The sequence below is a fragment of the Rissa tridactyla genome, chromosome 3 (assembly GCF_028500815.1).
Source record: "Rissa tridactyla isolate bRisTri1 chromosome 3, bRisTri1.patW.cur.20221130, whole genome shotgun sequence".
NCBI lineage: Eukaryota > Metazoa > Chordata > Aves > Charadriiformes > Laridae > Rissa > Rissa tridactyla.
Window position 1 is genome coordinate 82,407,645 of NC_071468.1, and position 27,989 is coordinate 82,435,633.

Here is a 27,989-nt window from a genome sequence, read left to right on the forward strand (position 1 = left end):
CATGGTAAGTATCTATCATGCAAACATAGTCTAATAGGGTTAAGTGCTATCCTACCTGCTAGCCCCAAACTACCCAGGGGCATGCAAACTAAAAGCTGATGGGGGCTGCTCGCGTGTTTCTCATGATCAAGTCAGTTAAGACATCAGGTATGTTTGGGACTCTTACTACAACAGCACAGTGGCTCCCCCTTAATCATCTCAGAGTCAGCCACACTGACAGTGGGGAAGACCCCATAGAAGGCTCTGGGAAATTATTAGGTTTGGGTTGGTTTTTTTCATGTTAAAGGACAATACTGCCTAGACTTGGTTCCATCTGGACGAGTAGGAGCAGTGCATGAGGAGACAGTAGTCTTTCAGGGCTCAGAAAAAGCTCTGTCATGCAGGGGGATTATGTGAGATAAAATATGGAAATTATCAGAATACTGATTTATGTATATAGTATACATATCATACGTATATGTACTATATATACACAAGAGTGTATATTTAGTGCTCTAATTATCATTACTGTTAGAGATTGTTACTTTTTTCTTGAGTGCAGTAGGGCATCAACAAGGCATCCAAAGGCTTTCTCTGAGAAATCGCAAACCTGTTATTAACAATAATCTCAAAATACTTTTTAAGAATTTAAGAATGAAACAACGATCACTTTAATTCAATATCCTGGCTCCGATAGCAGCTAATAGCAGATGTCTAGGGAATAACAGAACAGGGACAGAAATTAGAAGATGGACAGGCCTCCATGAGTCCTTAAAATTATATAAAGAAACCTTTCCTACAGCATGTCTCTATTTTATTGTTCTTTTCAGGGCAGTTTACATGTTTGGGCTGAGGAGTGTGTTGTACTTGTAGAATCAATGTGCCTGATGGCCATGACCTCTTCAGCCGTCAAGGAACCAAGACGATGCCTGAATAGCTCAGGAAGCTGAGACACGATCTGTCCTAAGGGTAGTGGGGATGCCTCTTTCCATCAAAGGTCTTTCTCTTCCTGGCCAGATGAATTCCTGGGTTTTATCATGCAAAACGGGTATTAGGATAATTTTTAATAGATTACCTTGGATACTCTCTGCTGGATATGTCCAATTCTCTGTAGCCTTTATAACCGCTGCTTTTAGTTCGGTTAAAGTTATATCAAGGTTAAAGTTAAGGTGAGTTTGCATGTTCCATCTTCTTTTCTAGGCACAGAGGACAGATCCCTCAAATTCTCTTGTTTTCTATTTTTGGCAGAATCCGTGAACAATGTGATATGTCATTCAAAGTCTGATGGTGGGGAACAGTTTGTTGTTCTAACAGCACGGTGTCCAGACCTTTAGCACTGCCCAATGCGAGTGTTCAGGAATTTTGTGCTAGTCTGGGAACAGGTTAATGATTCTGTATTCTTGCAGAAGAAAAACTGCCTCTGGTATCTTACCATGTAGCACATTGCAATGATTTTGAGAAAATCTGTTGCATGCTTTGCTTTTAATCAGTTGATTTCCTGCTATTTTGGAATTGGAACAGCCTACCTACAGGGAGAGCTTGGACTGGGAGAAGCTTGGTCAGCTTAGTGATGAAGGCTCCACTTCTAACTGACTTCCAGTTGCTAGGTGAGGGGCAGAGCGGACAGTATGGTGGTGAGCTGTCAGTGATGGCTTGTACTGCCTTGATTGGATTCTCTGTCAGTCTGTCCAGATACGGGCTAGGTTCAGTGCTGTTTCTTTGGCTGGTACAAAGTTGGACTGCATCTGGCAAGCCTTGACAAAGGAATAGCCAATTGTCTTGATCGCTAGAAGTTACCAAGTGATATTTTTTTTCAAGATGCTTCAAAGAGTTTTAGGTTGTGAGTGAGTGTTTGGATTTCTGTCCCCAAGGACTTGTTCTTATTGTAACCATCTACTGCCCTGCTCAAACAGTCTTCCAGTGTCCACATCCTTCTTCTCCCCAGGATCAGTCAGCAAAGAGTCTTTTTCTGAAGGCCACCACAGCTAGGCTTGGTGCCTTGTTCTGCTGAGGAATGACTGTGAGGGATGGAGGGAGGGATGGAGGGCTGGGAGGAGGCAGGGAGTACATTCTGCAGTTTCCCTGGCCAGGAGAGGAGACGTCCGATATCCCCTAGAGAGAGCTCCCTGTGAAACCTCTTATCTGATTATTTATACTGAGCTCTTTGGGACAGTGTCGGAGGGTATCAAGAGGTCACGGGATATTAGTTAAAGCATCACCACATTTTTGGGGGATTAATTCCGACATTATGGTTTCTAATGTGGGACACTTCTCATTTAATCTAGTTAATAAATTCAATCACATGTTAACATTTGGTCTACAAAATAAAGAATCAAGTCTCAAAAGCGTCTTTATAAATGACGAGAATCTTAAATAGGTGGCTTCATAAATTATAGATGCATATATTTACAAACACATGCACATACACAGTGGTATGAACGTGTCCTTCAGTAAATGAAACACAGCACACCTGCAGCCTGAATTATCTCTTTGGTGGATCCTGGGGCTATGGTCTTGGACAATGCTGACTGACCACCATGTGGGCAGTTTATGTACCTCATATAGCTGCGCTAAACCTCTTTCACCTTGGGCTTAGCTCCGGCCACTTCACGCTTTTGCAAAGGCTGAACTCAAACCCCTGATCCATTTTTTTTCTAGATAAGAGGATTTTGGTGTAACGTAAGGCTAGATATTTTGTTGGTAGTGTTAGAGTTTACACTGTGAAGAACTGTGAAGTCAGGAATATTAAAATGTTCGTAGAATTGACAAGCACAGAGAGCTGAGTGTAAAACAGAAAATAAAATCCAAACCCTTCAAAATAGCACACTCTTCCACTAACTCTCCTTCTGTACGGAAAGGAGTTTTGCTCTGCATCTCCTCCTTTTTCACTGCCTGTCTGCTGGTCCAGTGTTGCAGTAACACTGTCCCCGAGATCTGAAACAGAACGCAGATGACCCTTGAGGCAACGGGATCTTCAGCAGCAGCTTCTGGGGAGCTGAGGATGTTTGGAAATCAGCCGGCTAGTTCTTAAAAATCCTGCCCTAAATATTTACCAAAAGTACGCAACATTTCACGCCTCTCCGCTGTCCCTCTTTGTGGCCTCGATGAAAAGCATCACAAAAAGAAGTGCCCTGGTCCTGACTGGTTTCCAAGTCTCATTAAGTACAATGGGTTTGCAAGTGCTTCCGTACATACCGGCTGCACTACATCATCCCTTGCATTCCTGGGGCTGAAAGCTGCAGAAGGCAGCCAACGGGGAGGGGATAAAGAGCACACTTTTTGAGACTCTCTTTTCCCAGCTTCTATTCTTTGCTCCGGCCAAAGAAATGAAATCGCAAAGCCATTACCTCATTTCTGAATAGTTTGGAAGGCAACTCACTGGTTTGAACTCCGGGGGGATTTTTCAGCTGCGTGGAAAAGTGGAAATTTTGTAACTGATTTTTTGTTTGTTTGTTTGTTTGTTTTAGAAGACTCACACTTCATCACCAAATGAACATGAAATGGTAGGGAGTTGGAAGTTGAAATGCGAGAGTTTGCAGGGGCTTGTTTCCCAGAATTTGATTACAGGCATATGTCTCCCCTGCGGCTTTATGTTTTTAGTAATTAATTTTTTTCCTAGAATTTAGATGGTGCTCTCTCTTTTTCACTTCTCCAACCTCTTTTCTTTTGAATACCTCACACAAATCTACCTGAGTTTGGTAAGGAAAAAAATAATCTCTGGGATTTTGTGAGGCTTTCTGATAAATCCTCTGCTTTAATTTGTTTTCTTCAAATTGCTCAGTACAAAATGTGCTAAAAAAATCAATGCTAAGAGGAGCATCATATGGAGAAGCTTTAAATGTTCAAGTAAAATAACAAAGTCTCACCTAGACGTGCTCACAAATGGAGTAGTTTTGTTTGCACATGCTAATTCATTTAGTCTTACTAACGAAAATTTTTTCTTTGAATGAAGAACCTAAAAATATCAGAACAACCTCAGTGCATGTCGTTAAATAATAATGAAATCAACAGACGTTCTCACATCAGAGCTGGTGCTTGGAGATAGTCTAGGCTTTGTATCCATTTTTAACAGGGTATTCCATTAGTGGGGAATCCAGGCTGAGCAATGGGGTATCTTCTGCCTGCTGGTGCCATAGCAAAGCAAAAGTAATTTTGCGATGCAAGGCAAAATGAAAGACTTCGTCAATTGTATACCTTTTCTTTTGGCTGAGTGTTTATGGCAGCCCTGGCCTGAGTTCCACAGTGTGCTCTACATGCAGAAGCTCCTGTGCCTTTGTAGGTGTGTAGTGCTTGGGTGCTGCTGACCCGCTCCAATATAGAGACCTTCATCCTTACTTTTAGTGCTTCACAGGTACTTAGTCATCTTCCCAGTCTCTCGTCTGAGAGATATGTGGCTCCCATAGCTCAATGCCTGTGATTTTCTTTGGAGCATGGCTCCCTCTTCTAGCCCATCCCTCTCTTCCATGCTCTGAAAGATGCAACGACCCGATCCTTGTTCCTCAGCAGATTGCTATCTCTTTATGATTAGACACTATGAAAAATATTTACAGAGCCTACCAAAATCTCCTGATGTGCTGTTATGTTGCATCTGTCCTTTTTCACTGTTTATACCAGCTAATTAGATTGCTTCTCTATTGCATCTATATCACACAATAAATTAAATATTGTGTAATATATACTTAATAGTTTGCTTCCTATCAGCAATATGGCATAGTTTGCCAAGCTCTATCTGATTGTATGTGTGAAATCCAGTATTATGTGGCCATTTTTATAAAGGATAAGATTCTAGAAGGCCTTGTACAAGATCTGGGTATGAATCTTCAAAACAGACCTCTGGTAAGACTTTAACAATATAGATTTCTTAAGTTGAGTCGCTAAAATAAGATACTTTCATACTTCTACCTATCAAGAGGTACAATAATGAATTGTGCTAAAGGTGTTAATATCAAAGTGTTTTCAATAGATGAAGAGATGTATTTTAGCAATTTAGAAGAGGAAATCCCAAGTTATCAAAACAGTAGTGTACTAATTATAAATGTCAGATGGGTAGAGAGGAGAGAAAAATATTTGTGGATACATTTTTCAATGGAAAATCAATGACTGAAAGGAAGTCTAAAGCATCAGAAATAATACCTCTATTGTCCTTCAGTTTTTATAAAAAATTTAATTTCCCTAACATAGATAAACAGCTTTTTAAAATTTCATTTTCAAACAGGACTTATTTACTTCATTTACACATGCAAATGACTTTGATTTTTTTTCTCTTTTTTCTATTGAATATGTCTATTAAGGCTTACATATGCGATAGTTATAATAAACTGTTGCTACTGGTTAGTTAGCAACACCTGGATATTATTTTATGAAATAAATAACCATCAGAAAAGAATCGTTTCATAGAATGTGTTAATTTTCCAGATTTACCAGTGTTTGCCTACTTACCAGGTTCAGAGTGATGGTTCAATTTAAAACACAAACGTTCAAAATCACAATAAATTTTTCAATTTGAAGCACAAACCCTAAAAATCACAGTAAATTTAATCTGGCGATTTTGGCTTTGAATCAGAAAACCATATCCATAAAGCATTTAAGCATTAAAATTAATCTCATTTAAAAGTCTATGCTTATGTAAGTTAAATTATCTATGTTAAACTGGAGATCCTAGAAATGGCATGTAGCAGGCAGTGCCTCTGGTTTTCTAAATTTTAGACAGCCAATATTCTGTGGCAGAAAAAGAGCTAGGCAGAACATCTTTGCTTCAGTAAATGCCAAAATATTTGCAGAATTTTAATGTCTAAAATTTTAAGAGAGTCATGCTCCCATATCCAGTGTCTTGTTGAAAAGGTCAACTTCAACACAATTGTCTTTATATGAAAATTTTAGAAAAATTTTGCTTTCATTCTGACCCAGAATAAAAACAAGTGTTAAATCCTGATGAGTTGTCGTAAAAAGGAAATGCTCCTTTAGCTTTGGTGGCAAATCCAGGACCCTGTTTCCTTCAATGAGTGTCATTTACCACACCAAAAAAGAGAATCCAGAGTATTATATTATTGTTGCTGTCTGCAATAAAGGTAGCACCATCTCCTTGCGAATTATTGACGTCAAACTTCTGGTATGACTTTCTTGTCACAGACGCCTTGATCCATCAAGGAGTTTCAGAATGTGCTGAATTCAAGCATAGAAAACATTCTAATATCAGTGAGATTACTCACACATTTTTTTGAGTTTAAACGTGTGCTTAAGTTGCGCTGGTACCAAAAAACTGTCATTCAGGGAGGCATGGTTACAAGGTATAAGACGAAACTGTTCTAAAATTGACTGTGTTTACTCCAAAAACTAGTAAAATGAACTCCAAAAACTAGTAAAATGACTTCTTAATAGACGCACATGAGCTAAGTTTACATGTAGCACACAATATTGACTCCTTGGAGATGAAGTAATAGCAGCTAGACAGACTGCTTCCCATATCACGGTTCTGAGCTGGCCTCTGTTTACGTTTACTGTAAAAGTATCTTATAAAAGAGGGTGACGGAATATCTGTACGGCAGTGTTATAGCAATGGCGCCCACCAACACATAGGCCATTAATAACGTGTGAACCCTGCACTATTTTCTCTTCGTTGTTTTTTAAAAGCGCCTTTGCTCTAACCGTTATAAATAATGCCAATGCAGACGCATATTCTTTTTTCAATACACTTCCAGTCTGTCTCACATCCAGTGCTAAACTCCCCCTACTCCAGCTAGCAAAGTGGAGGAACAAGCCGTACACGAAGGGAGACATGTTAACAGTATAAAACCATAAACAGTGCAGACTGGTGTACTTCTAATAGCTAAAACTAGGGTATTATTTTTCATTTAACAGTAAGAAAGGTGTCCCAGGATACCACAGTGCAGGAGCACCAGGGGAAGCCTCTTGGTTGTATCCAAATGTTGTATAATTTTAGCTGTCATTACTGAATATAACTCTTCCCACAGCATATTTTCCTTTGAATCATGACTGACCTTCAGGACTGTTGACGCACCCTTTCTGCCACAAAAGCCCTTTTGTCTCTGGGTGTCTGTGTGTGTGTGTCCATTCTGCCCATTTCCTCCTCGCAGTGAAAAACAACTGCACGGGTTTTTCTTGGTTTTGTTTGAGAATCACAATTTGATCGAAAGAGATTAAATAAATCATCAAGCGATAATATGAAGCCATTAATACAACTTTTCTGCTCAAGTGGTTTGGCAGCCTTTATCTGCTGGCTTAAACTTAAACAATTACAGGCTTCCAAACTAATTACAGCACAGAACATTATAGGATTTATGAAATTTGGCAGCTATCACTTAAAAAAAAAGGAAGGAAAGGAAGGAAGAAAAGTTCATATCTATCCATTATGGAAATGTCCTGAAAGTTCCTCAGAACAGAAATAATATACTACTCATAAAGCCCTTCAGCAGCTCTGAGCATCTTGACTTCTAATTTGTACATTTTGTTCATTTTTCATGCTTCATAAGCAAGCGTATGGAAACCACTGTGCAGATCTTCTGCCAGCAAAATGTCTTCTATACTATTTAATTTACAGCATCAATGCCTTAATTATATTAACTAATACACAGCCTGTAAATAAGTTGACAGTTGTCTAGTGAAAACCCTGCTGTAGTTTCCATCCTTTGCCAGACAGAGCTCTAGTCCTTGTTGCTGGAGACAGATTACAACAGGGAAAATCATGGGGATGACTAATGGGTGGTTGGAGCACTCACTCACTGGGAGAAGTGAAGGCGACACCACCAGCACATCCCATTGCTTCTGCAGAGGAACCAGTGGCTGGGGACATTGGGACATGGCGGGAGGTGATGGCAGCAAAGCAGGGCAAACTGGCCCCACAGGAGTGCTGTGGGGGCACGCCTCCTCCTAACTGGGAACGTGGGTCATTTAGTTTGTCATCTAAACAGTCAAAAGGCCAAACACCACAAATATATGGAGACTGGTCTCTTTTGCATCAAGGTAGGGACACATCAGAGTCGTTTTGTCTGTTATGCTGGTTAAAGTCCAAGAGCCGTAGCTGCAGTAAGGGCAAAAATGTGTTCTTTTGTGTAACAGTGACCACTGCACACCATGAGTAAGACCTCCCCAGAATCATGAGATTTCCTTCAGAATGTGGTTTAATATAATTATTTTACTGATTTCTGATCCTGTAGGGCTGCAATACTTGAGGGTCTGGGAAAGTTTTCTAAACTGAAAGTGGAGATCTAGTTGTAAAACGTGGCTACAGGAGCCAGGATTTAAGAAAAAACCTAAATAATGCCAGAGCGGGCAATGCATCATGGGGTGACTTATGTACCCAGGCTGAGGAGCCATACGAGACCTAGGGAGTTCCTGTTCCCAAGGAGCATGTTATTAGTGGTTGTCATTGTATCCATACCTTCTGCTCAGGAAGATCTCTAATCATGAGAAGACCCTTATGAACTTTTTCTGTCCTTAGGATAACTTTAGTTGATGAACATTCACTAGAAAACATGCTAAGAAGGCAATTTCATTTATAGTACCAGCAATGCAATTCCTGCTCTGCATCGGTGTTCATTCCTAATAAAGCAAAAGGATCATACATGGGGAAGGAAGAGCAGATTCACCTTTTTAAGTAAGACCAGAATTATTCTTCTGAGGGAGTTGACAACTACCACCATCGCCAACAGCGATTTCTTTGGTAATTTACTTACCTGCACACCTTAAGGACCTGTCTGAAAAGCAATTTGTTTTAGTGAGTCTCATTAGATTTTGTTGCACTAGACTTTTAAGTAAGCAAACTTGGTTGGGCCAGTTGAGAGACAATGGTTGGGATGGAGGAGGCCACATTTGTGACTCTCATTGCAATCCACCAAGATAACTGCAAACATAGACCCCTGCAAAACACAGACCAACTTTAAGGCTCAGTTTTAGCTGCTTTTATAATTCGAGTCTGGGCTATGTGCTGGCAAGGCACTACATAAATACCGAGTGTTTTTCTTACACTGTCTCCCACCATTGGCTTTGCCAGAAGTGATAGGTGGGAGTCAACAGGATGACAGCTAATTCAGCGGAAACATGGGCTGACATGAGTCAGGTTCTGCCCCACAGACTCTCCATTGCTATCAGTCTGTACCGAGGCAAAAATTGCCCAGCACTGTTTGAAGCTATCCAGTCCTCCATTCTGTTCTCTCTTAATCACCAAACTCCTGGGCATTAGTCTCACTTTTTTCCTGTGATTAATTAAGCGATCATCTTCTTTAAAGATTTATTTCCTTTTCTGAAAAAATAAAAAATTGATGGCATTTTTTTAATGGAATCTTAAGATTTGATCAATGTCCACAAATGCTATAAGAATACTGTAGGCAAAGCAACAATTTTTAAATCAATCTTTTCTTTCTACATCCATCTCATTCCTCTATGGAGGAAGTCCACAGATAAAAACTAAAATCCAGGCTGAGATGAATATAAAAACAAACCATGTTTTTAAAAACACACCTGTAATCTGATGATCGGCACTGTAACTGATTCAACACAGACACTCCAGCGCTTTTCCTTGGGGCAAAGTGCTTTGAATTCTATCCATCAGGTAGACACATGCACGCAGACACACACAGGTACGCGCATACATATGCACACGCCTACAGACACATATGCTTATACACACACAAGTAAATCTTTAGTTTTCTAAGTATTGCTAAAGAGCCACTACAGTTAAGTAATGTGATTCACGGTTGAGTAGCATAAACTTAATCCATCTCGATTTAATCTGGCTAATTAAGGTTAATTCAAGTGAAGGTAGGTTTGCCTATGTTCAGCATGGTGCACGCTCCAGCATATGCTACAGGAAACCACAGACCTTCAGTGTGATCTTCTACTGCTAGTTTACTATGAAGTGTGCTTCACCAGGTCTTGAATGCTACTACAACATGCGCAAACTAAATTGCAGGTAATATGAGTAAAAGTATCTATATGGCTTTGTATCTTCTGATGTGATCCACGAGGGTATTATGAGGCCGAGTGGATCTAGATTCTTATAAAATGCCAGGTATTTGTTAAAAGATATTTGCCAGATATCTGTTAACACATGAGTGTGTTCTTTCAGTGCTGAGGTTTACCTTAAGTAATGCTAAAACCCACCAAAAGCATAGAGAATGCCTAGATACATTACATAGTCCATGTTCAACGAAAACTACTCATGATTACCCTGCTCTGCTTAGTCAACAATTCTTCTTCTGATCTGCCTTACGCTCTGCATTTCGTACCAACCGTAGAGTGCTGGTGAGGTTTAATAGATTTGCCAGATCTTTCTGGACTTGAATCTTTTCCCAGACTGTCCAAGCCAGAACTGGCTGAAGCATCAAAGATGAGCATGACGCCAGTGAATCTTCTTTCTTTGCCACCCCAGCACGGAGTCTTTCTACTGTCCTATTTGTAGGGAACATGGGAATTGATCGGGCAGGGGACATGCCAGCTAGCTTTTCTTCTCCTGAGAAAACAGTGTCCTGTCCTCCCTCGTGAATGCTGGATCCAAATTCTTCAGTTCTAGATGGTGCAAGTTATAATCTTAACTTGACACATGACAAACACTCTGAAACACAGATTGCAGGAGCCAAATATAGACATCTGGGAATCTGAAAAAAAAAATGAGAGACAACCAGACGTGTGCTAGTGGCTTTAAGACAAATGCTAATAAAGGAAACAGAAACATGACGATAGCCTCTCCTGGAGGACTGAAGGAATCAAGGCCAAGCCTCAAAAAAGGTGCAAAAGTTTGGGAAAGAGGATGAAATAGGTGATACGTGACATGACAGAATTTTTAGCAAATCTAAAACTTGAAAGAGCTCAAACCTTCACAAGGCAGTTTTCAGCTTTGCCTCAGTTTATGCTGTAGATTATCCCATTTCTTCTTCTGTGTGGCAGAAATTGGGTCCTTTCACGTGGCTTACCTCAAACTCAGGGAGGCCAAGGGCAGAACATTTTATGGCACAGAGTCCTGTCATGCAAGAGTAAGTGGGTGATGGCCAAATATGTGACGGCTATAGAAAACCACAGAGACTGGGATTAAGGATTTGCTTGCAACCTACCACCAGGGTTACATTTTTAATGTAGTTAGGACAGGACTTTAAGAGATCCATGTCCTTGAAAATGAAGCACGCTCAATGTAGAAGCATGTCCATGTCCATGAAAATGAAGCATATGCACGGTTTCCTGAAGTTTGACGTGGACTGCTGCATGGGATTGGTTTTGTTCCTCAAATGTGCTTTGATGTATTCTGTGCGATGTAAATTAGCATTGGTTAGACAGCATACAGATTTGAAATGAAGAAAAAAACCCTGCACATATAAAACTTCAGATCTATAGTATCTTCATGCAGTAGAGATGATCACCAAAATTTTAAAGCCAAATGAATAACATTAAGCTCTTGAAAACCTATCCAGGCCCATAAATAAGAAGTGGCGTTGAATACACCCAGTTTCTGTCAACTTCACAGAAAGTAAAGCTGAAGATTGGCTTTTTTTAAAAAAATGTTTCAGCTATCATTTCAGGTTGCCTAATCAAGCAGAGTTTGTGGCTGTAGGCTTCACAGCTCTTAATAACCTGCTGCAGGAAGAAGGGCAGAAGAACGGGAAGCAAACAAAGGTGCAGGAAAAAAGGGAGAGAGAGGTGAAGAGACTGGACAAGAGCAAAAAGCATGCAAAAAAGGGGAAATTGCGTGTTGGAGACCGTGAACTGGGAAGAGAAAGGAGAAAGAGAAGAGCGCAAGCTCAGACGATGAAAGAAAAAGCTGGAGGAAAATGGATGGGCTGCACTGAAGACAAGAGAAAGGAATGACTGAAGAAAACCCACCCGGGGACTCTTGCCAGTCATGGACAACACAAAGCCCTGACCCAAGGGGAAACGATTCTGAATCCGACTGGGAGACAGTCAGAGCTGTGGGCCTCTGCATGGGATTTTGAGGAAGGGACCTTGCTGATTTTCCTGAAAAGTGGGTCGCCATGGGTTTTAAATGTGGAAGAGCATATATGAAAAGGCATTTTTGATCCCTGTCAGAAGACAAAAATTGGAAGAGGACTTGAAATGTACCATTCTGTATAAGGTGTCAGATAGCAGACAGACAGAGAACAATTAAGACTGCACAAGGCTCTCCATCAGCAGCGTACAATGGGAATAGGATTTTCTTTTTCCCCGGATGTCAGCCCAGCCACTCAGGCGAGACGAAGAGAATTTCTTCCACTTAAGAAATCCTTTGTTCGGGAAAGAGCTGTTCAGGCCTCTGTTCTCTCCCCAGCCAAATTGTATGTGGTTTTCACGGAGAAGACTTCACTTTCTGAGGGGCATTGGTAACCAAACAGCTTCTGGACAAAGTGCAAAGTGCAGCAAGTCCAGAGTATCCTTGGAGTCTGACAAGGAGGCTAAAGAATGAACGGAAACATTTTCAAATGCAAAAAGGTTGATATTTATTCTTGCAAAATTTTCTATAGTGATTTTTGTCCTGTGAACCTTGCAAGAGCAAAATTTGTGTTTGTTTTCTGCAGGGTGGATGCTCACTCCTGTTCCTGTTTTTGTGGAATCATGTTGACTGTATTCTCAATACAAGAAAACTGCATGTAAATCTGTATAAAACCTGCCTAGATCCTTGTGGAAGGGTAAATCATTCCCATGAAAACTATTTAACTAGACTGTGAATAGCCAGTATCTGTCCTAGTTTAGTTACAGGTTGTTTTTTTCCTCCTGATGTGCAATACTTCATATTTAAAAAAAAAATAAAAAAATGCAGTGGAGCTGTTCAGCAAGGAAGGGAATGAGGCATCCACACTATCAGCATTTATTTAGCCTTTGCTCACTGAGATTAAAACCACTGGATTCAGGAGAAGTTACTTGTCTGTCTGATTTTTTTTCCCTTATGCCATGAATACGTACAAACATGCTGGAATGCACATGCACGTGCGTGCAGAGAAGCATGCACACACACAGAGATGGAAACTTGGAACACAGACTTTCTCACCCAAGTAATGGTGCCGATTTAGTAAGCCCTGTGGGTTTTATTACCCTGCTGATACTATAGCAAAGATACCATTTTATCAACAGACACATTTATGTATAAAACATTTAGACACTCATAATATTATTAAAACAAAAGTATGACTTCTCAGCTTGTGGACATTACTTGAAACGTCTTCTTCATAAGGGTAAAAGAAATCCTGAATATAGTTTGGAATACAGAGGTACTGTAATCAATTAGCTTTCCATTTTACTTTTATTTCACTGTGGCTATGCATAGCGTCAGTATTTACATGTAGTGCCCTTTTTGCTCTTATAGACCAGACTAGAACTCTCACAGCTGGGTTTGACACTAGATCCTGCTCAGTGGAAGGAAAGAAGCCTGTCTGTCCCATCATTTCAAGAAACCACGGAACTAAAATGCACATTCAGGTCTTTATATCATAGTCTAAATGCAGAAACGCTTAGGAGTCCATTCTGTCAGCAGTATCTCCCTGATTGGGTTACTGATTACTGGTAACACACCTTACACGAATCTGCATCTTAAGATCGCTTGGAAATTTCACCTGTTGCGTACAGTGGCTATTCACTTGTTAATGGGTGTTTCTCACCAGGATCTCATTACAGCTGTGCCCCATTGTCTGCCCTCACGTCCAGTTCATTTTCAAGGGTAGTGTTATACGCTGGTTCAAATTTGTGTTGCTGTCAAATGGTTTGGTTCCTTGATACCCAAAGAAAACACCTCTCCCTTCATGTGTGACCAGGAGGCTGGGATCAGCAGAAGGGCATGAAAACTGTAACTTGTTTCCCAAGCTGTCCCATCAGAATGTGGACTGGCTGGTTGATAGGTTGTAGAGCAAAGCTTGGCTTTTCTTTGAGGGGAAAAGGAAGAATGGGCTGTATTGATTGGTAAGGGGGCTACGAATGCTTGGTGGGTGGAAGTGGAACTTATTTCAGTTTTTTGGATACTATCTCTAATTTAGAACCTAATTTTTGAGTGTGTATTCAAGCACCACATGGCTGTATTCATAAATATATCAAGTGGATTCCAGAAAAAAATTAGCATTTAAGCAATTAGCTACAGAACTTCTATCCGCAAACGCTTTTTGCTGCACATATTTGACATTCTTTTGCTGGCACCCTGTGCTTTGTAGTCTTGATGTCTTTACATATCCTGCAACTGCCTCTTTCTAATCCTTGCTTATTTTCATCAGTTTAATACAAGTAAAGTTGTGTGTTACGACAAGAAAAACCCCTCAAGTTTTGCCTTAGCTTATTTTTTTTCAAAACCGGACTACTGTTCCTGTTGCCTCTTATTACAAAAACTATGAAGCACACGTAGGACGAGATCAAAAGTCTGGGTTTAAGCAGACTACATATTATCGTCATTTTTCTTTGACAATTAGGAATAAATGCTGGATGCAAAACCAATTAAATATATAAAAATTCTGAAAAAAGAGAAGAAAAGCCAGAAAAGAATATCAAGTGTTTTGTATTCTCTCAGTTATCTGCTACTACATTTGTACTGCATATTTACTAAAGCCAGAGCTGTAGTACCCAGTGCTTCTCATTTTAAAACAATCATTTATGGGTGTTAAAGTATGCCTGTGAAAGCAGAAGTGTACTATGTCAATCAAAGCTAATCACTGGTACAGGCAAAGTGCTTTTGTTGGCCTCCATGCTCTAAGCTGCGCTTCCACATCTGTGTTTGAAGAGATTAGAGAGGTGCTTCATACAAGAACTGTATTAGTTAAAGCTGATCGACAGTATTTGGAATAAATCACGAAAAAGTTGAGTGCCAGAAGGGAAGGCATGGCGAGCGAGTTTGAAATGGACTAGGGCTAAAGCCAGCTCCTTCCCATCTTTCCCAGGCTTCCCTCCCCCAGACGCACGCGTATAACCGTCTACACACTTGTTCTTCTGAGAGCCACACTGGTTATCTTCCTTCAGCCACTTTGCAGCTAACGCGCAGCTGCGCAGCCAAACGTACTCGGGCTCGTTTTTACTGAGATACATACTGTTTATTGGCTGAGGCATTGATATCGTCTGTGATGTGTTTATACCAGTCAGGACCAGGAAGGGATGGAGAAATGGGTGTTAAAGGAGAAGAAGAGCTCTTGCCAACTGCTGCGGTTCGGAGTTCTGCAGCTCCCCCCACCCTCCGTTTCCAGCAGCACTTTCGCCTCATGAATGCCATACACTTTCAAATAAATTATGAGTGACAAGTATTTGAACCAATAAAGAGGGCACCATATTTTATATGCAGTAAATTTAATTCCAGATTGTGTTTCACCTCAGCAGTGTGACATGTTTATTGCTGCTGAAAGATGAAAGCACCAGGAGTTAGAGACAAGCGTCAGCAGTTCTAGTGGGCACCAGCAAAATGAAGATTTGACAGACTGGTGGCTGAGCCCGTGAAATGAAATGCCAGATCAAATTTTACCCAAAAGGGGTCAGATGTACTGTCATGCCCCCAGACTCTCAATACCAACTGAATAAATGACTCTGGTTCAACAAGCTGCCGAGGAAGGTGGTGTGCGATCCATAATTCACTGCTAGAGGGCTATGATGCCTTTCAAAACGCACCGATGATTGGTAGTGCCAGAGCTGGCTTTGAGGATATAGAGCAATGAAGTAACTGTTGGAGCTAAGCCCTTTAGAAAAGCACAGTTAGCCGACTTCCAAAATATGTTATTTGCTCTGCCTTTGTCACCTTAGTCCCACCGCTGGACCTGCAACTGTGTGCATTAACAGTGAGAATCAAGCAATAAGCCGTAAACTTGCTCAATAATAGATGCATATATTTGCGAGATTTCTTTCTGTTGGGGTGACCCAGGTCTGAGGAAAATTATTTTGGCAACCTGCTACAAAATGATATTTGGGTAGCATCACTTTGGAGGCTAAAAATAATAAAGAGAAGCATGGCGCTTGTTCATTCCAAGCTGAGCTTTGCCACCTTTCGTCATGTGTAGCAGCACTTACTCATGTGAGTTGTCCCACTGGGAATTCTTAGAAACTATTTGTTTGAGGGTTACTTAACATAAGTAAGGCTGGCAGAATTGGATCTGGTATTTGCATGCAACAAATTATATTAGGGGCAACTTGTATGCAGATTTAATTGCACAATGCAGAAAAGACATTTAGAGAATCTTTCAGCTTTCGTGAGACATGCTCACTACAGACCTTCCAGTCAGCACAAAAATTTCTACTGACTCTTTTAAAAGTTTCAGAACAAATACCATTATTTGCCAATGGCCACCAAAGACCAAAAAAATACCTTATCAGTGCTGATATCGGCAACGACGCCTCCAAGATTCAGATAACAGCAGAGTGTCAAACCTGCAGGTCAGCAAAGTAAACTCCCTGCTTCTTAAATCCACCCTGTATCTGCTGGGAAGACATGACATCTTTCAGACTACTGCCGCTTAGAAGTCATAATGTTTTTGTCTTCACATAAGAGCGGATGGCTGTTCCTGATGTTTACTTCATCCCTGGTTATAAATCCTCTAGTTTCCAGACTGAAGCTAGTCATGGGCAGTTTATACCTATTTGTTCTTGTGTCAGTCTTTTCAAAATAGCTTTAAACCTGTGTAAATAGCTCTTCACTCTCCCAGGTATTTTCCAGCCTGATGCGTATATAGCCGGTCACCTGGCTTGGTTTTGCTAAACTTACTGAGATCTTAGATTTCCTTCTAATATGACAGACCCTGGGGTCCCTGGCTATCACAGTAGCATTTTCCTGTCACTACTCCGAATATACTTATAAACCCTGCAATTTGAGTCAAACTGAACATGGGTGAGTAGAGCTCTAAACAATATTCCAGGTAAGGAATAGAACATTTTATAAAGGTATCCATAGGTTTGAACCTCTGTCAGAAAGACATTGCTTGATCATCCTCATTTTGCCCTTGCCCTTTTCATGGCAACCCTGTGCAATACCTTCTACCCAGCATACAGGTACCACCAGCACTTGGCAGGACACCTCTGACACATGCAACATCTTCTAGTTTCTGACTGTCTGTCTGAGCTCCTAGAAGTTATCTGATGTTTGTGATATTTGTATAAAGTGGCTGACTGCATATTCCATGGATTTCCCAGGGTAGTTCCTGGTGCTCATTCTAGGTATTCCCCCCTGCCATTTCCCATTGCTCCTGCAGCCAAGAAGGCCAACAGCATCCTGGCCTGTATCAGGACCAGTGTGGTGACTAGGATTAGGGAAGTGATCGTCCCCCCGTACTTGACACTGATGAGGCCCCACCTTGAGTACTGTGTCCAGTTTTGGGCCCTTCATTACAAAAAAGACATTGAGATGCTGGAATGTGTCCAGAACAGGGCAACGAAGCTGGTGAGGGGTCTGGAGAACAAGTCTTTTGAGGAACGGCTGGGGGAACTGGGGTTGTTTAGCCTGGAGAAAAAGAGGCTGAAGGGAGACCTTATCACTCTCTACAGCTACCTGAAAGGAGGTTACAGAGAGGTGGGGGTTGGTCTCTTCTCCCGAGTAACAAGCAATAGGACAAGAGGAAACAACCTCAAGTTGTTCCAGAGGAGGTTTAGACTGGATATTAGGAAACATTTTTACACTGAAAGGGTTATCAAGCATTGGAACAGGCTGCCCAGGGAAGTGGTTGAGGCACTGTCCCTGGAGGTATTTAAAAGTTGTGTAGACATAGTGCTGAGAGATATGGTTTAGTGATGGTTTTTATCAGAGTTAGGTTGACGGTTGGACTCGATGATCTGAAAGGTCACTTCCAACCTAGGCAACTCTATGATTCTATGAAAAGATTCTGGAGAAGATATTGGTAGGTTTTTAGTTGGCCCTGACGCCTACATGAGTGGAAGTGATTAAGCCTAGAGGAATCCGTGGGGCTCCAGGCTATTCATACATGGCTGAGCTTCAGCAAAAGGTTGGCAGTACTAAGGAGACAAGAGCCAAGTGAGGGACTTGGCACTAACACTGCTAAGTCTGGTCACCCTCCAAGCCCGTTTCTCAAACCTATAAAAGCAAAGCGTTTAAATGACACATCTGAAAAGAAAGCAGCAGGTGTGGTTCCCCATCAGTCTAACAAGGTCCTTTGCTATGGGTTCTGCACTTAGGTCTGACTCCGTCTGCAAGTCACTTGGTGGTTGCTTAGGACTGCCTTCATCATCAGGTTGCCTGGACTCCCTGCCCTGTTTGCCACTTTCTAACTAGTATGGATGTGCAAATCTCTGCACAGGTCCTGCAGAATGAGGTGCAGTGGTATGTCACATCATCACCAGAGGCAAGCTGGAGTCCTCAAGCTGATAGTACAGATCAGAAGACAGGATTAAGGCAGGAACATAACATTTATGTGAACAAGGTAACATGCTACAGGGAACATCAGGCAATGTGGCCTCCATTTGCGGAGGGTGTTTTCTTGCATTTCTTGCAGATCACTTTAACTTTAACTCCTGCTTGTCATAGAATCATAGAACGGTTTGGGTTGGGAGGGACCTTAAAGATCATCCAGTCCTTTTAAATGATCACAGTGGCTGACTCTTAAACAGTTATCATTTTGAATAAACAATACAGGTTTTATTAGAGTTTGTTAAGCCATGTTTTATTTTAATCCAGCTGTAATAAAGTTAATGAACTACAATAATTGCTACAATAAAATCCAATGCAGTGCATTGCACATAGAGTACAAACACCACCAGCCCTTGGGCAGTGCTAACAATGTGCAGAGATTCCACAGAACACTTCATAGAATCATAGAATTTGTTGGGTTGGAAGGGACCTTAAAGATCATCTAGTTCCAACCCCCCTGCCATGGGCAGGGACACCTCCCACTAGATCAGGTTGCTCAGAGCCCCATCCAGCCTGGCCTTAAAAACTTTCAGGGATGGGGCTTCCACCACCTCTCTGGGCAACCGGTTCCAGTGCCTCACCAGCCTCATGGTGAAGAACTTCTTCCTGACGTGCAGTCTGAATCGTCCCATCTCTAGTTTTAATCCATTCCCTCTAGTCCTACCATTACCTGACATCCTAAAAAGTCCCTCACCAGCTTTCTTGTAGGCCCCCTTAAGTTACTGGTAGGCCACTATAAGGTCTCCTCAGAGCCTTCTTTTCTCCAGACCGAACAACGCCAACTCTCTCAGTCTGTCCTCATAGGAGAGGTCCTCCAGCCCTCTGATCATCCTCGTGGCCCTTCTCTGGACATGTTCCAGCACGTCCATATCTTTCTTGTAGTAGGGGTTCCAGAATTGGATGCAGTACTCCAGGTGGGGTCTCACAAGAGTGGAATAGAGGGGGAGAATCACCTCCCTCGACCTGCTGGCCACGCTTCTCCTGATGCAGCCCAGGATACCATTGGCTTTCTGGGCTGCTAGTGCACACTGACAGCTCATGTTGAGCCTCTTGTCTACCAGCACCCCCAAGTCCTTTTCTTCAGGGCTGCTCTCAAGCCAGTCACTGCTCAGCCTATATCGGTGCTTGGGATTGCCCCCCCGATGGAGGACCTTGCATTTGGTCTTGTTGAACTTCATGAGGTCAAGGTCCCTCTGGATGGCATCCCTTCCCTCCAGCATGTCAGCCACCCCACGCAGCTTGATGTCGTCGGCAAACTTGCTGAGGGTGCACTCTATGCCACTGTCCATGTGGCTGAGGAAGATGTTAAACAAGACTGGTCCCAGTACTGATCCTTGAGGGACTGCACTTGTCACTGGCCTCCACTTGGACATGGACCCATTGACAGCCACTCTTTGGGTGCGGCCGTCAAGCCAGTTCTTTATCCACTGAATTGTCAGTCCATCAAACCCATGTTTTATCAGCTTGGAGACCAGGGTGTCATGCGGGACAGTGTCAAAGGCTTTGCTCAGGTCCAGGTAAATGACGTCGGTTGCTCTCCCCTTGTCTATTGACGTTGTGACCTTCTCATAGAAGGCCACTAGGTTTGTCAGGCACGATTTGCCCTTGGTGAAGCCGTGTTGATTGTACCCAATCACCTCTTCATTATTCTTCTGCCTCAGCAGTGCCTCCAGGAGGATCTGCTCCATAATCTTACCAGGCACGGAGGTGAGACTGACTGGCCTATAGTTCCCTGGTTCCTCCTTCTTTCCCTTTTTGAAATCATCTTTCCTCCAAGAAAATAAAAAAAAGCAAACCAAATTTATTCAGAAATTTAACTGATGACATTGCATCAGGCCTTCCTGTTTTTCAAGCTACAAACTTTGTGATCACAAGTCAGCAATTCCTGAGCTGAGCGAGTGCCAGGCCCAGGAGACAATCATCTAGAGCCATGTTTTATTGCATGCTTCATATATATACATATGCATGTATGTATATATATGTATTTAGCGGCATCAACTAATGCATATACATTTTTTTTAATTACCTCCTTTGCTTTGTCTTATGTTTAAATGACATTGTTCATGCTCTGTTTTATAGGAACTGTCACACAGGGAGCAAGCATATATTTACACTGAGCTAGTGTCTTCTCATCAACTTTTATGATTTTATTGTTTTCAATATATAGGTATTGCAGAAGCAATACTTCATTGAATGTCACCCAAAATCTCTTAAATTAAAAGCCATAGAAAAAAAGCCAAATATTGATCCAACTCCTTATGCAACACTGTATTAGAGGTTTTTTTTTTTTCCATTTGTAAAGTTAGGGCATCACTGAAGCTTTTCTGCAGCAAATCTTAAGGTTTTATTCTGAAGGACTTTCTGCAGCAGAATTCTCAATGAGAACAGTAAGAATAGGTATAAAAAAATATATTAATTCAGACAAGTTCTGTGTTTTGCTTTGGAATCAATAACAAAATCTTTATTTTTTTCCTATAGAATCAAAGCAAATATTACTACTAGTAAAAAAAGGAAAAAATTATTATTTTTTGTGAAAAGAGGATCTAGCAAAGGGCAATTCATCTGCACAGAGGATTTTTTATTTTTATTTTTATTTTTATTTTTATTTTTATTTTTATTTTTATTTTTATTTTTATTTATGAGTAGCTTTTTCTACATAGTTAGATCCTTTATGTCTTTCTATAGCTTGTATATATTTGGATTTTTTTTAAAATATCATAAATAATTATCAGATTTGATCTTGAGATGTACCCAGAAAACGGAAATCCTTTTATCTGAATAGAACAAGTTGGAACTCTTCTACATTTTTTTCTTACAATCACTTTCCAACTTACTTTTATTTGTATTGAATGAAAAATCTACTGAAAAATTAATTCTGTTGTTCTGACTCTTTTCAACCACTCATTACGTTGATGAAGGCTAACTCCTGAAGTCCTGCAGATGACCAGATCTTACTACTCTATTCAAATAAATCTTACTCTTTTGGCGTCATTGCATAATTAATAAACCTAGGAAATTTAGCTTTTACTCATTCTGTGTTTCAAACACCTCTAAAGGATAGAAATTTTTTTTATGGATATGACTGTATTTTGCATGTGACCTGTGTTAGTAATAAATTATAATTTCTTAGCAACTATTTGCCAATGAATACAACATATGTAAGTATTTAATTGTAAGCCTGATCATAGAGCCGATAATGTCGACAAGGCTACCTATATATTTTAAATTATGTAATTGGTTCTAGGACTGGACTCTAATGCTTGTTACAGTCTGGATCAGTTCACCATAGGGATTAACAGGGCATCATGCTCTGCCAGACCCTCAGCTAAGAATAAGCTGAAATAGGTTTGGCCCCACATGATCTTGCTGAATAGTTCAGACTGTATAAAGTTTGTGTTATTTTAATATACGTCACCCTTTTGGGAGGGAAAAGTATTGAAGCTGAGCATGAAGAAAATGGATTCAGTGTCTAGCTCAGGCAGAGTTTCTTTGTCAATTTGGCTAAATCCCTTGATTTTTCAGTGCCTCAGTTATCCATCCATAAACTGAGGAATTAATATTAGTTCCTTTATCTGCCTCGTCTGTTCATACAGAAGACCCCTTGGAGCAAGGATTGTCTCTCGCTGTATGTATTGCAATATTGAAGTGACATTGCATCCCTTCCCTTCATCTCTCTTTATGTTCATCTGGGTTAGCCTTTAAGGTTCTAAAAGCATGCTCTATTTTATTAATTTTTGTAAAGTGGTTAGTGCTATATAAATGAGGAATGATAAAAATAAAAGCAAGTAATAAATCATCTTTAGCTATGAAAATACTTTAGGACTGCAATTGATGGTAATTTCAGCATTTCCCCAGTTCGCCTCTGTAAAATTATCTCAATTTAAACTCTTCTGACAAACATTCTTTCTTCATTCTAAACTCCATTTCAGATAATTTTTGTTCAATAACCTTAGCTAATAAAAGTACTTTGATCAGAGTACTTCTTTTTTAAACCTTTTAAATTGTACTCGTCCTTTTTTGCAGGCCAGATCCTCAGCTGGAGTAAATCAAAACAGTTTCAAAGTAGCTCCGTCAAAGTGTAAAGCTCTGGAGAGTGATATTGATGTGCACGTACGGATTTATGCTGACTCAGATTTCCTGCCTTCCTTTACACCATGGAAAGGTCTTGGCCCAGTCCCTCTCGGTGAAGATCACACAAAATTTAATATTAGAGCAGATCGCACCGCTGTCTTTCCTCCAGATTCGAAAGGGTTTATCTTCTCAAAAAACCTCTCAGCTATTTGTGCCTTTCAATTTTTATTTGTTCAGATTTTTAGAAGTTTCATGTTAATTCGGACATTTACTTTGTTACCCAAGCAATTAGCATTTTGAGCGAAGGAAGACTTCCATTAAAAAGTGAAGTTGGCCTAGAATCTCATTCTAAATCGAATTCTCAATTTTTACCTAAATCTAGCAGAAGAGAATGCATCAAAACTTTGTGCCTGTTGACTTCTAGGTGTTAAAGACTGTGCAGGTATCATGCAGTGATAGAGAAGATAATTATTTTCAAATATTCCTTCTAAGATAACACACGACCACCATTTTGCCTGTTTGCATTACTTCTGAATGACTTTACAAGACTAGAAAGTATTAGGATTTATTTTCTCTGTATCAAGAGCACAGTCACAGAGCTCTGAGCTGCAGAAGAGGCGTGGAGGAGGGCTCTGATCCCCTGCGCTGCACTTGGGGTCACTCCCCAGGAGACCTCCTGCACAAGAAGACCCATCCAAGCCGCCTCTGCGATCAGGATTTTGGGGACCAAGACAAAACATTTGTGAAATGGTATTAAAAATTTTTGGTTGCCAAATCTCATGAGAAATTAAGGAAGAATACTGGCTGAAGAAAAAGATAAGTGGCAATACAGAAAAGAATTGGGGAGAATATTTCTGTAGTGTTTCGTGAAGGAACTTTAAAAGCAGAAGAATCATTATTCCTAACCATCTTTGAATTTAAATTGCACACTTAAGCAAACTTTGAACTGTACCACACAATAAGCATGACAAGTAAACCCATGCTTTTAATAGTTAATCATCTGAAGCATGACAAGTATCATTCTGAATTCTGTGTGAACTGATTCACAAAAATCATTCAATAAATTAATGTAGGTTTGCAATATTATCAGTAAAACAGGCAAGCAGCCAAATGTCTAATGACAAATTGAAGGGTTTTGAGATGTGTCTGTCTCTGCGCAATATCGAAATTGTTTTCAAAACAGAAGCACCCTGGAAAAAGTTGAGCAACACCACGCGAACCATAGCACTATTATGAAAATGCAATAAATAAATAATGTGACTTGTATGCAAATAAATTTCTCTGTCCTTCAACTTTGCCATCAAACATTTTTTAGTAGCCCACTCTGACTTCCAGTGAAATAAATGGCAACATTTTCCCTGGCTTTCAGACAAACGGATTTCCTCCTACATCCAGCATTTATTCAGATCTGCTGGTACTTTTTAGGCAATAGAAATGCCGCATTTTTTAAGCCTAAAAAGGAGCCACTCTGAAGAGAGGGTAGCAATCTGTCAAAGCGGTGGTTATTGTCTGGAGCATTACCTGTCTTGCAGGTGCTATTCCCCTTCATTTATCTTCCCGCCTCGATCTGATGGATTAGGGATTATTGCTCTTTTGGCAATCAGATCCTGAACATGTCTCCTATTTAACTCTGGGCTGTAAAAAAGGGAAAATTAAAAACCATTATGAGACCTCCATATAATTAATCTTCAGATGGCTTGAAGCTTAAGCATGTAATGTCCTCAGTATACTGTCTACTATAACAAGTAACAGGAGGGAAAAAAAAGGCGACATATCAGTACACTTTATCCAAGGGAAGAAATTCCAGTTGTAGCATTAAATATAAATACAATAGTGTGTTGGCATAATGTAGTAAGGTTCCTGTACTATTAAAGGCTTTGTTCTAAAGCGTATCTGTGTACACAATGAGATGATGAACACAGTGCATCACATAGCTAAATTTAATATATGCAGGGGTATGATGTTTGCAATGCATGCATTTCAGCAGGTCCCATTAGTGCGCCTTTCCCCTCCAGTGAAAACAGAATGAACCACAGCCCCTTCTGGTTTGCATAAAGCAAACAAAATTAGATTTGCTTTGCTGAATTGAAACCCGCTTGGGATTGTGAGCCTCTCTCGGGGACAAATTACTTCAAACAATCCCTTTGTACCATAACAAAATCAAAAAATTCAGGCCAATCAACATGGCTCAAAACCCTTAACACAAGAATTAATAATACAACCTAGTCTATTTTTATTGCTTCTGAGCTACAGATCCTTGTTTTAATATAATTACACTTATTTGTGGTCCACATGTTAAATAAGCTTGCATATGTTAACTAATGTGACATAAAACAACTTTTATAATTTCACTATTGCAACCAGTTTTGTTCCCCCTAGAGTAACATCCCTAACACAGGACAAGCTAAACTTTAATTGCATTAAATTAAATCTATATTATGATTTTTTTGGCCTATATAGATAGAATAGGAGACATTTCTGAAGTTAAATTTGTCAAAAATATTTCATTTAAATTCCGCTGTAAGTCATATTTCCTGATGGATTTCCAAATCTAACCCTTCCTTCAAAGAAATAACTTATTCTGTCTAGCAGAGAAAGCTCATTTAAGGTGGCACAGTGTTTTCCCCACTTATTAACAAAATACCTTTACCCTTAATGGTATAATCCGGGTCATGAGCACAACGTACTGGCATGTCACATTTTACTCCAAAACAAAACGTTTTTTACACAATTTCCAGGGTTTTTTTAGACTACAACATTTTGCGCATTGCAACTACCTAAGTTGAAAACACGCTGTAAATGAAGCCAGGACTTTATTTGCTTTGTTCATCAGACACACCCAAAGTGAACCACAGGGAAGTATGTTTGTCTTTTCTATTTTCATCAATATTTTATATATTGCTCCAGACAGTGTTATTTCTTAGCATTTTTCAAACTCCAACCTTGGTGTTGCACAATATTATTTTAAATACAACAAAATAATGGCAAACATAACCAGCTCCGATTTTCCATCTTAACGTAATACAAGATTATGGACAAAAAAGCAGGAGGTCACTTTTATTACTTTCTAATAAGACTTTACCTTATATGAGGCTATAAGCAATATATCAAGATGTCACTTTGTGCCTCCTAATATGACATTGTGGTGATGGAAGGAACCAAGGAGTTAGCACAATTTTGTGAAGTATTCTCCCCAGAAGCGTGTTTCTGCAATGCACAGTCTCAAGCACTTGGAAAGGAAAACGCTGACATAGGGCAGAATTATACCCTGACTCATAGTCCATGTAACCCAACTGATGGATGCATAACGTATCAATCAAGACAGTTCTGCTCCTAGAATATATATTTTCTTCACAGAAAACAAAAACAACCTTTGCCCAATTTAACCTGAAAATCCGAGCCTGGAGATGCGCAGAAGAAATAAAAGGTTGGGGAGAGGAAGCAGTGCGTTTTCCTTATAGCCACAGGAATGTCAGAATTAATATTTGCATTTAAAAATAGGGCCAAGAAATCAAGACACAGAAAAACATATAGAGAGCACCTTAACTATGCCCCACAGTGTCACTGTGCGTGCATACATGACTATCAGAAAATAACACTTCTAATCCCAGTAAAGCTGACGATGATTTCTAAAGACGGCTTTGAATTTTCCATTTTCCCTATCTCATGTTGCTGGAAAGTGGACTTAGCTGGACTGCATCCCCTAATTAAGTCGTTTTGTTCTAAGTCCAAATAATCAATGCATCGACACCTATTTTCCTCGGAATTTTAATGGTTATTTTATTTGTAGAAGATAATAGCTCATGTCCTCCTTTGTTTTTCTCCAGACAGGTGAAATTTTGCAGTAATATCGAAATATCGTTTTATGTTGGAAGGAACATGGTCAGATGGTCATATGCCAGACATTAGGGGAGTTAGTAAGAAACACCATAACTAGAGAGAAATGATACCCACCATGACAGATTAAGGAGTAATAGAGATTGGTCAAGCTCCATGTTTTAGACAGATTTTGACACTTAAAACGGACAAAGAAAACAGGCTCGCCTTACGAATTCCTTGTTTTAAAGAGGTTAGTCCCAGCGCAATCAGTTTCATTTTCAGACACTGGTAGGCTTGTTGGGATAAACCACCAGCCCGCAGGAGGTACAGAAGCTTCCGCAAAATGAAATTCCACCCAGTTTACCGAGATGAGTGAGTCAAAAGCAGAGGCAATGACAGGGCAGCTCCAGCAACAGCAACAGGCGTGAGTGGTGGAAGTGTGAAAGAGGAATAACTGACGGGAGGGGAGCCTTTAATACATGGGAGAAGCGGGCTAGCATCACTGATCTGGCCGAATGTTAAGTGATCACCTGGTCTGAAGGCTAATATTAAAAATACAAAACTGCACCATGTTTTCTGGAACATTTCTTACCTGCCGCTCTCCATTTGGTGTTATTTCATGTCAATCTAGATCCTGCAGTACAGGCAGCCCTGCACATTAGCCCATAAAAGCCTCAGAGTTATGGTATTTTTTTGATTAAATGCCCTCTGAGGGCAACTGCACGATGCGTGAATGAACAGTAACTCTACAACATGTTTAAATACCTGTAAAAACAATGTCTATGGAAACTTGCTGTGTGGTATAACAAGTTCCGATACGACGTTGTCTTAAATGCTGTTCTTATTTGTGCAATACTGTTGTCTTAAACCTCTGTTGCACCATGCAGCCACTGCATGTCACTATTAAGACAGAGCAATAGAGAAAGATTTCAGAAAGATTTATAAATTTCTAGTGGAGATGGATGCCGCTATCAGCCAGGTAAAAGCTGCCCCCGCATGTATATTCATTTATTGTTTAAACCCCAAACAGTTAAAGTGCTCAGAAGAGTTCACAGTCCACTCTGTGTTACACAGTTTAGATTTTGTAGGGTTTTCCATGCATCTGTTACGTATTTAAGCGTTAAACCATTAGCTCCCAAGAAAATCATAGTCATTCATGATTCATTGAGTCATTCATATCTGAAAGTTGTGCCCTAGCGCCAGTGTATTTTCTTGGGTTGAGATATGTTCCTCCTACAAAATATATAAAGTATTATCCATGGGCAATTACCCGCTTCTACCCATATTTCAGAGGAAGCACTTTTAGCAATATAAATTATTCATATTATATAATGCAGCATACAAGTGGTGTACTCTGTCAGAAACTCAGCCTTTTTTTTATTTTATTATTATTTTCTTATTTAATCTGAGGGCAAAATTCTCTTCAAATCCACATGACAGCAGTTTGCTTCAGCATTCTGGGCTCCTTAGGTGTGCAGATTTCCAATCGGTATAAAGGAAAATACGTATGTCAGTACAGTAGATCAATGTAATTAAGACACATAGAGCAGATCCAAGAGGAAATTTTGGCCTTGTAGGAATATATCATGCTTTCAAAGGCAAGTGAGGTTAATTAAATTTCTATAATTAAATCAATTATTGGTACTAATGCATTTCTTAAACTGTAGGGCCTGGAGAGGCTTCTCATCTCCATGTTTTGGTGCATCCCCTCCTGCCGTGGTCTGTCTCTGTGCGGAGACCCAGGTCTGCACCGTCTCTCCGCCCTTCTTTTCCCACTGCACCGGGGAGAAAAGCGGGACTTTGATCTGGA